General features: G+C 39.1%; 1 pseudogene across 1 annotated transcript in view; it reads left to right on the forward strand.

Annotated features, from left to right (window-relative positions):
- Positions 1–9,151, forward strand: part of LOC307114123 (protein SET-like) — a 33,570-nt pseudogene extending 24,419 nt beyond the window's left edge. The window contains exons 2-3 of the transcript in view: positions 7,937–8,609; positions 8,807–9,151. The product of the transcript in view is annotated as a protein SET-like (transcript). The remainder of the gene's footprint in view (positions 1–7,936; positions 8,610–8,806) is intronic.
- Positions 9,152–9,803: the final 652 nt, after the last annotated feature.

Raw genomic sequence — 9,803 nt, forward strand, 5'->3', positions numbered from 1 at the left:
GGCTAGTTTCTAGTGAGCTGTTGGCTGGCAGACACCCTCAGTTCCTTGCCAGGAGGGCCTTCCAACATAACGACTTGCTTCATCAATGACAATAAGCAAAAGAGTGCCTTCAAGTTTAAAAGTCTCAAAGGAATGATAATGTCTCTTAAAATATTTTAAAACTGGGATACTGTCATATTATACTACTAGAGGTCTGGTGCATGAATTTGTGCATGGGTGGGGTCCGGCCAGCCCTCCCTGATGGGGGCCCATTGTGCCAGGCTGGTGAGGGGAGGGGCTGCAGGTGGTTGGCCAGCTGCCCCCCCCCATCAGGGTGTTGGGGGCCGGTTGGGGGTGGAGCCAGCCTGGGGGGCACTACGATTGGGGCCTGGATCACACCTGTTGGCTGCCACAGTGCATGTCATAGCCACCAGTTGTCCCAGTCGTTCTGGTCGTTCCACCATTCCGGTCATTGGGCTTTTATATATATAGATTACCTAAATGATAGGATTGTTGTAAGAAAGAAGTGAGGTAATTTAAAGTACTAAAATCCTGGCTGAGTGTTCTTCTCTTATTATTGCCATAACCATCATTGTGGGTTAGAAGAGAGACAAGGACAGGAGGATGGTGTGTGGCAAACTGATTTTAAAAAGTCTAAAATTTATCTTCACATCATCTATCTGTATGTTTTGAAATGTATCAGGGACAGTGAAGCAATTAGATCAGGAGACAACTGCCCTTTAAAAAAAAGGAGGAGGGATGGGTGTCTCACACCACACAGGGCCCCTGGAGAGGCCCCAGGGAAGGTCAGGAGGTGACAGGAATGAAGGATAGCATGAATGTGGGGTTACTTGTGTGTTGTGGAATGCATGAGAGTGAGCAAGCTGATTTCAATAACTGCAGCCTTCTATGCTCTACAGTGTTTTTCCCTCAGTGTTCAGTGCCGGGCCTTGGTAACTCAGGCCAGTGCTCTCACCTGCAGGTGGGAGAATGGGCTAGGGATAGCTGCTTATCAAAGCCTTACTCACAAGCAAACTATTTTCTATCTACAAAATTGAATTCACTAAGTCTGAGAGAATAAGTCCCTCCCTGGATGTAGGGAGTCCTAAAATGCCAGGACATCATAAAATAGAGAAAATAAACAGCACGATTGCAGAACTGTGGCCTAGTTTTAGTACAATAATGTAAAGGATCCACACTCATTTGATCAGACTAACAAAGTGTTTTAAACCATGAAAGTCCAACTGCCTGGGTTTGAGTGCCAGTTTTAGGACATTTCCTCTTTGATCATCAGTGGCCCTGTTTGCAGGATAATAGTTCTTACTTGATATGTACATTTTAACACTAAATACAATGAAGTGAATAAACTAATTAGCCCAGTGCCTTGTTCATAGTGCATCTTCAGTAGCTATGACTATCATTACTGATGGTAGAGAGTGTGCTTTTCAAGCCCTATGACTGCTGTCCAAACCCTTCCGCATCCGTACCTTCCTGTCTTGGCACAGAAGTTGGGTGGGATGAATGGGAGTGGCCACCTTGCCTGGGACCTCTGCACCCACCTTGCCCACCCATCTTTTCCTCCGGAGTTTGGAATGCTGCTGGCCCCAGCCTTAATCATATCTGAGTATCTCCATCCGTAGTGTAGGAACCCACTGATACCCAGGCTCGGGGCAGATGGGAAAGTCAGGGCGCCCATACTCTCCATCTCTCATTAGCAAGAGAACGTAGCATCAGTAGCAGTGTGGAAGGCCAGAGATATCATAGCGCCTGAAGGCTGTGTCCTGGTGATGGAGAGTACCCTGTTTTTCTATGAGACGCCGTGTTTTGTGTCTCCACTCCCCCTGCCTCCCGGGTTTAGTAAACACAGCGAAGACATTTTATTTCCTTCCTCTGCTGTGGTTCCCACTTTCTCTGCTGAGCAGGGTGCCAGATGCCTTAAACTTCTGCAGCCAGAGTGCCAGGAGCGTTATAATCGACTTGCCACTTGGTTTCTCCTGGAACCATTAGGAGTTGGAGGGCGGTAGTCCCCAGTTCTCACCACACCTGCGGACACTCTTTCATGTGCCTGGACGTGAGGATCTTTTGCCCTTGAACCTCCCCTTCCCTTTCCTATCAGTTCAATCCATTTAAACACACCACCACTTAAACACATATTCCCGTAACAGAGACTCGCCCTGTCTCGCCTTTATTCCTTTCAGCACCGCTTTTTCACTTCTCCTCCCTGCTCCAGTGCTCATCATGGCCAGGTGGCCTTTTGAAAGAGGATGTTTGCAGGAATAGGCAGGGGACCTGTGACCACCTACTGGCTGGACGGCTTGCCTGCTGCTCTTCTGATTACCTGTGCCAGGATGAGGCAGCTCTTCAAAGATGTAAGACGAAGGTTGCTCAGAGGGAGACTGAACCAGGGATCAAGGGAACTCGGGAGAGAATCGATGAATTACCAACTGCACTTACCTCCCCTCGGCAGCAAATTTAGAAACTGTAGTCTTTCCAAATTTATTGTGTCTGGAAGTCTCCCTGGGCATCTATCATAGAAGAGGAGCAAACCAATGGATATTTGCTGAATGTCTTCCTGCCGTTCAATTTCCTCTTACTCCAAATGTTTTTTGTTTTCAAATCAGACCCTAGGTTTTAGATGTAAGGTTCTATTTAGAAAGATATATATATATATATATATATATATATATATATATATATATATTTAGAAAAATAGAAAATTCCTTCCCTGTCCCAGATCCATGCCTGGTATTCGGAGGGAATAAGGCATGGTGAGAGGGCAGGGAGATGGGCAGGTGAGCGAGGGTCAGGGGGGCAAAACAAACACTGGAGAGAGAGAGCCTGTAACAGTTCTAGCCTGCAGTCTCCATGATAACATCCTAGATCAAAACAGCACCCCCCATTGAAACCGGTTTAGCTCAGTGGATAGAGTGTCAGCCTGCGGACTCAAGGGTCCCGGGTTCGATTCCGGTCAAGGGCATGTACCTTGGCTGCGGGCAGGAGGCGGCTGATCGATGTTTCTCTCTCATCGATGTTTCTGACTCTCTATCCCTCTCTCCTCCTCTCTGTGAAAAATCAATAAAATATATTTTTAAAAAAACAGCACCCCCCAACACACAGGGCACACAGATCCAAGCATGTGTTCAATGACCAGGGACCTCCTCATTCCTGCCCATGCCCGTTCTTACACAGCCTCTGCATTAAACTTCCCCAGTGCACTTCTGGTCACAACCTTCACTCTATGACACACAAGCGTTGTAGCAGTTTACTGTGTCTAACACACAAAATAGACTCCTTAGGTTAACACCCATAATCCAACCCGAATCCACATTAGCAGTCCTTCCTTGCTTCCCTGATGCTTCTCTCTCTTCTGTCTGTGTTCTCTCTCATTCTCTTTTTTTGGCTTTCTCTTTCCTTTTTTGTTTGTTTGTTTATGTTTGTTGTTATTGTTATTCTCTCTTCAAGGTTTAAAATACATTTTTTAAAAAAAATTGTTCATATATGAATCTATTTAAGCCACATAATATTAAGAGAGAGATGCTATTTTTAAGGTTTTACAGATGAGAAAACTGATATTTAGCAAGTCTAACTACATTGTCCAACATAATTTCTAAGCACACAGAGTGAAGCTTCAATTCGTATTCCCACTAGTTATTTATAAATCTACCCTTAAAAACCACCAAACTCAATGTTACTGGATACCATATACATCCAAGCACTGACACTCTGTAGGATGTTGGGTATATGTTTCTTGATTTCAAGGGAAATGTTTGAGCTACAAATGAAACTCTGGATCTAGTCATGGTACAGAATGGGGTTACCCAAGGTTGATGTAGATAGAAAATAGATAAGATATTAAATCCAGAGGCAATAGTACCCAGGTTTCAGATATTACTTTTGAATTCTTGATCTATGTCTTAGCCCAGTGGTCGGCAAACTCATTAGTCAAGAGAGCCAAATATCAACAGTACAACGATTAAAATTTCTTTTGAGAGCCAAATATTTTAAACTTAAACTTCTTCTAACGCCACTTCTTCAAAATAGACTCCACCAGGCCGTGGTATTTTGTGGAAGAGCCACACTCAAGGGGCCAAAGAGTCGCATGTGGCTCTCGAACCGGTTTGCTGACCACCGTTTAGCCATTAGTGTAATCTTGGGTGTGGTCCTTCCCTAAAGGTTAAATTGTGAGAGGCAGAGAATTAGAAGTGCTAAGAACAGAGATGGCCAGCTCACCCATGGAAGATGAACCAGTTATGTAAATGTTCTGAATATCATTTTCTCATCCCCAATATGAAGAAAGAAATTATAGCTACTTCAGCATGTTATTTTGAATTTTTATATGAATTAATATTTGAAATATTTAGTGAACTAATGACATTTTTTAAGTCTCTTATAAAAGAGACTTAAAAAATGTTAATATTTTTATGTTTATAAAAAAAGTGTTAATATTTTTCTCCTTTCTAAAATGGTGTTGTTAGCCCTATACTCATTAGAATTAACTGAGATAAAGCAGATATAAGTACAAAATAAATAGAAACTTGTTTGAAAAAATGTTCATATACATGTGATCAGGACATTCATAGCAGATGCATTCTTTATTTATTACATTTCTTTGCATAAATTCTCATGGTTGTATTTTGTGTAAATGAATATTTCCTTTTTCTGTTGCTTCAAGATTTGTCCTTTTCATAATTCCTAAGAGGCTTATATAAGAGGCTCAGAGACAAAACTGACATTTTTCATTTCCTTTGACCTTGCCATAAACTTTAGTAAATGTTTATCTCTTAATTCTTTCAATGGATTCACTTCGGATATTGGAATGAAGTTTGTTCTAGTTGATACAGAATTCTTGACAATGTTCAATATATGATGACATATGGAATTTAAACTATTTTAGACCTTTAAAAATATATATCTAATATTTTAAATAAATACTTTAACTTCTCCCATAATAAATGATGTCCATTGTGAGTGTAAATATTTGGTTAGATTACATGCCATCTTCTACAGACTTCATTCTGGTAGTTTTAAAAATATTTTTTTTCCAAATTGGATAAATGTTTAACTTCTAAACATTTTTGGAACCTTCTCTGAGTCTTCAATGTGCAATATCAATGTGTTTACAATATGTGTATTTTTTTTTATTTGAAAGCATTTTTACTGCAAGAAATTTTTATCTCAACTGTGATGAAAGTCATTAGTCTTAATGGGTTTTACTGGCCTTCCTACCATAGAACAATATCTCTTTACAGCTGACAAGGGAAACCAGATTAGTTGTCTGGAGACAGCTATGAGTTTTCATTACTCAGAGCTCACCTAAATGCATATTCTCTATTAAAACTCCAGGAACGTGATTATATTCCTAAGTAGATAACAGTGTAATCAAAGGCTGCCAGGAAACTCCTAGGAGGTTTTCCAAAGAAACACCTTGAAGTAAACAGTATTATTAAACAGTGCAACTCCATGGAATCAGCCCACAGAGAACATCGTTTCTGCAGCTGGGAGAGTGGGAACACCTCTCTTCCCAGGCAAGGAAGACACAGGAAGCCAGAGGGAAATTGAGAATAAGAAGCAAATATTCCATACATAGCATTTTTTTTTCCTCAGAGTAGCTTTTGAATATGCAAAGAATAATTGGACTATGAACATTAATGATAAACATTAGAAATAGTAGAAAAACAGGAGGAGTTTAGAATAATGGCAAGTAAGTTGGACGGGCACATACTCTTTCTGTGTGTGTGTGTGTGTGTGTGTGTGTGTGTGTGTGTGTGTGTGTGTTTGTGTGTATAGGGTTATTTTTTTACATTTTTAATTTAAAATGTTTTTGAATTACAGTTTACATCAGGATTATTTTGTATTAGATGTACAGCATAGTGATTAGACAATCATACACTTTCCAAAGTGTTTCCCCTAATATTTCTAGTACCCAGCTGGGACAGATAGGAAGGTGTATCATTAACCTGGCTGTGGGACCCATTTAAGCTTTTGTTCCATAGCAGCTCATCTAAAAATCAAAATGTTTATGTAATGTGATTCCAGCAGTACTCCTTAACTTTTGGGGTGAGAGGATATGATTGTGGGAAGATTGGAATATATAACATACCCCACTCTGGAAATAGAGGTCACATTTTATTTTTCTATTGGTAATACCTGCTTTTGTAACTCTGCTGATAAAATGAGTAGCAGTGTAGCAAAGAACTTCACTTCTCATATTGTAATGCTCTTGAAAATATCACCTTCTTACTATCGTTCCAATCACTAAGTATTCCAAACACTAAACTAATTGTTCACAACACTAGCTCACTCTTTTCTCAAAATGATCTGAAAAGTTCATTTCTATTTCAGGAAACAGGCTTAGGGAAGTAAAGCTGCTTCTGCAGCTCACACAGTAGGAAGTGGTAATTCCAACATGTAAACCAGGATGTATTTCCCAACCTGTGACATTTCCCAAAGCCAACTCATCCAATCCGATGGCATAATTTAAACCAGGGATCTCAGTGAACAGGGAACTATGCGTGCTGCATTACAACTGCATACATCTCTAATTTGGGATTAGCACAGTTAATCAGTTATGACCTTAATTAGAACAGACTAACAAACAAAAAGGTAACCAAAGCCAGGCCAATCAGTCTAGTGAAACTTGCAGCTTTATTTTTAGTGGGTGATTCTTCCTGACGACCTAAGACTGATTTTTCTCTCCTTCTGAGATGAAGTTGATGACTGAATTTTGAAAGTTTTCCTTAAGTCTCTTGTAGACATTGGCATTCTAAATACCATAGCATAGAACTATTACATTATTTTTAAACACTTATTATGTGCTAAGTACTGTATATTTATTATCTCATTTATCTAATGACAACTCTAGGTGCTAACTATTGCTGTTCTTCTGAAGATGGCCATAGTGAGTTTCAAATATGAAAACTAAATTATGTGTTTGACCATTAATGGAAAACAGGGATCTCAGATTCAAACCTAGTAATTTCTAATAAAAAGTATATTTCCTTTTTATATACGAAATACCTTTAAAGGTCTCCTACGTATAATTAGTTGTATGAGTAGGGTGTAAGGGAAGAGTTATGAACAGTATAGTGTTTATCATGGGGCTACTGCATGTTCTGGATTATGTGTTTACTTATATTTTCACAGTTAGGCTGAAGAGCTATTTTGTGATGTATTTATATTATTGACATCTTGAGGACAGAAAACAGGTGCAGAAAAATGGCATAATTTTTATAAGATCTTACACATCTGGAAAACCTGAAAAGCTGAAATATGAAACTAAATTTGATTGACCTAGATGCTTGAAGTAGCTTTACTATTGAACCTTCAAGGTATTTAATAATTTGAGTTATTATGACTCTGTTAAAATGATTGACTTATTAATTTAAGTTTGGGGCCGTTTATGTGTGTTACTATTTCAGTGAGTGTGAAAATATATTTTCTAGTAATGTATCTACATATAGATTATTTAAAAATTATGTTGCCAGAAAACTTTTCAACTTATATTGTCATAGTTTTATCTCTGTGACAACTCTAGATATTTCTGTATTTTCATTTATAATTTCATTTTATTTGAGCTTTCTCTCTGTTCTTCTTACTCATACTGTCATCAAAAACTTGTTAAGTTTTGATTTTTCAAGGAATTACTTTTATATTTTTACCCATTCTTTCAATTTTATATTTGTATTTTGTTTAATTCCATTATATTTTGATAGGAAGTATGAGTGGTGTTATTTCATTTTAAGTAGTTTTATATTTCTATTATGATTGCTTATTTAGTTTGTGGGTTAATAGTATATTTACTAATTCATAAAACATGAGAATTTTTCTAGTTTCGAGGTGAGTGCTACTTTCTAACTTAATTGTGCTGTGGTTAGAAAACAGAAGACAACATCAGTTCTCAGAGTGCCTTCTAGCCCAGCTACTTCCCTTCAGTCAGAGACTCTGACTTTCCTCACAGCATGGCCCCCGAAAGCCAGCTTTTGCTCCCACTTCAAGTGAAGAAACCAAAATTACCTCCTGTCCCTTAGTCAGGGAAGTCAATCCCTCGGGACTTGCCAAAGGAGGAAAAGAACAGCAAGAAGCAATTGAACATATTGATGAAGTACAAAATTAAATAGACAGACTTAATGAACAGGCCAGTGAGGAGATTTTTAAAGTAGAACAGAAATATAACAAACTCCACCAACCATTTTTTCAGAAGAGGTCAGAGTTGATCACCAAAATCTCACATTTTTGGGTAACAACATTTATCAACCATCCACAAGTGTTTGCATTGCTTGGGGAGGAGGATAAAAAGGCACTGCATTATTTGACAAGAGTTGAAGGGACAGAATTTTAAGATATTAAGTCAGATTACAGAATACATTTTTATTTCGATGAAAACTCTTACTTCAAAAATAAAGTTCTCTCCAAAGAATTTCATCGGAATGAGAGTGGTGCTCTATCTTCAAAGTCTATTAAAATCAAATGGAAATCTGGAAAGGATTTGAGGAAACATTCAAGTAAAACCAACAAACCAACAAACAAAAACAAAACAGAACAAAGGCAGCAGGAAGAGAGCATGAGGAATCAGAGAGCTTCTTTACCTGGCTTACTGACCATTCTGATGCAGGTGCAGATGAGTTAGGACAGTGGTCGGCAAACTCATTAGTCAACAGAGCCAAATATCAACAGTACAAAGATTGAAGTTTCTTTTGAGAGCCAAATTTTTTAAACTTAAACTTGTTCTAATGCCACTTCTTCAAAATAGACTCGCCCAGGCCGTGGTATTTTGTGGAAGAGCCACACTCAAGGGGCCAAAGAGCCACTTGTGGCTCGCGAGCCACAGTTTGCTGACCACGGAGTTAGGAGAAGTCATTAAAGATGAGATTTGGCCAAATCCATTACATACTACTTGGTTCCTGAGATGGATGATGAAGAAGGGGAAGCAGAAGAAGCAGAAGTAGGAATAGGAGAAGGAGAAGGAGAAGGAGAAGGAGAAGGAGAAGGAGAAGGAGAAGGAGAAGGAGAAGGAGAAGGAGAAGGAGAAGGAGAAGGAGAAGGAGGAGAAGGAGAAGGAGAGGAGGAAAAGTTGGAAGATATTGATGAAGAAGGGGATGAGGAGGAAGGTGAAGAAGATGAACATGATGATGAGGGGGAAGAAGGAGAGGAAGATGAAAGAGAAGATGACTAATGAACACTGATAGATTCCAACCTTTTTAAATTTTCCCCAGTCCCTGGGAGCAAGTTGCAGTTTTTTTTTTCCCCACTTGTACTCAGTCACCCTATTTTTGAGGTCTCTCCTTTACATCGTTGTTCTCACCTTATTGGAGGGATGGGTATACCTAGAGTAGAATCTTTCTGTTCCAAATTCATTTTTATCCATTCCTGTCTCAAGAAAAACTTTATGGAGTCAACACCACTGTGTTCTGTGGGGAAAAAGAACAGCCTGCTCCCTTAGCTGGGAGCTGGAGGCTGCTAGGCCTCTGTGTAGGAGTACATAGAAGTCTAGCTTTATCCTCCTTTCTCTTTATATTGGTCTCAGTGATTATACTGTGTCTCTATGTGAATATGGACAGATAGAATTTACCAACATGTATCTGTCTACTTTCTCTTGTTTCAAAAAGAAATAAAAAACTTAAAAAGGGGGGTATAGAAGGTCAGCAAAGGCTATATTTGAGTTGTTTGCTTGGGTTAAGTGGGCATTTTGACAACATGGCTCCTCCCTTGGCATGTTTAATTGTGATGTTTAACAGACATCCTTGCAGTCTAAGATGAAACTTTTAAAATAAGATTCTCTCCTAATGATGAGTGAGCCCTGCCACTGGATGGAAGAATAAGCAGAA

The sequence above is a fragment of the Cnephaeus nilssonii genome (genome assembly GCF_951640355.1).
Source record: "Cnephaeus nilssonii genome assembly, chromosome: 18".
Taxonomy (NCBI): domain Eukaryota; kingdom Metazoa; phylum Chordata; class Mammalia; order Chiroptera; family Vespertilionidae; genus Cnephaeus; species Cnephaeus nilssonii.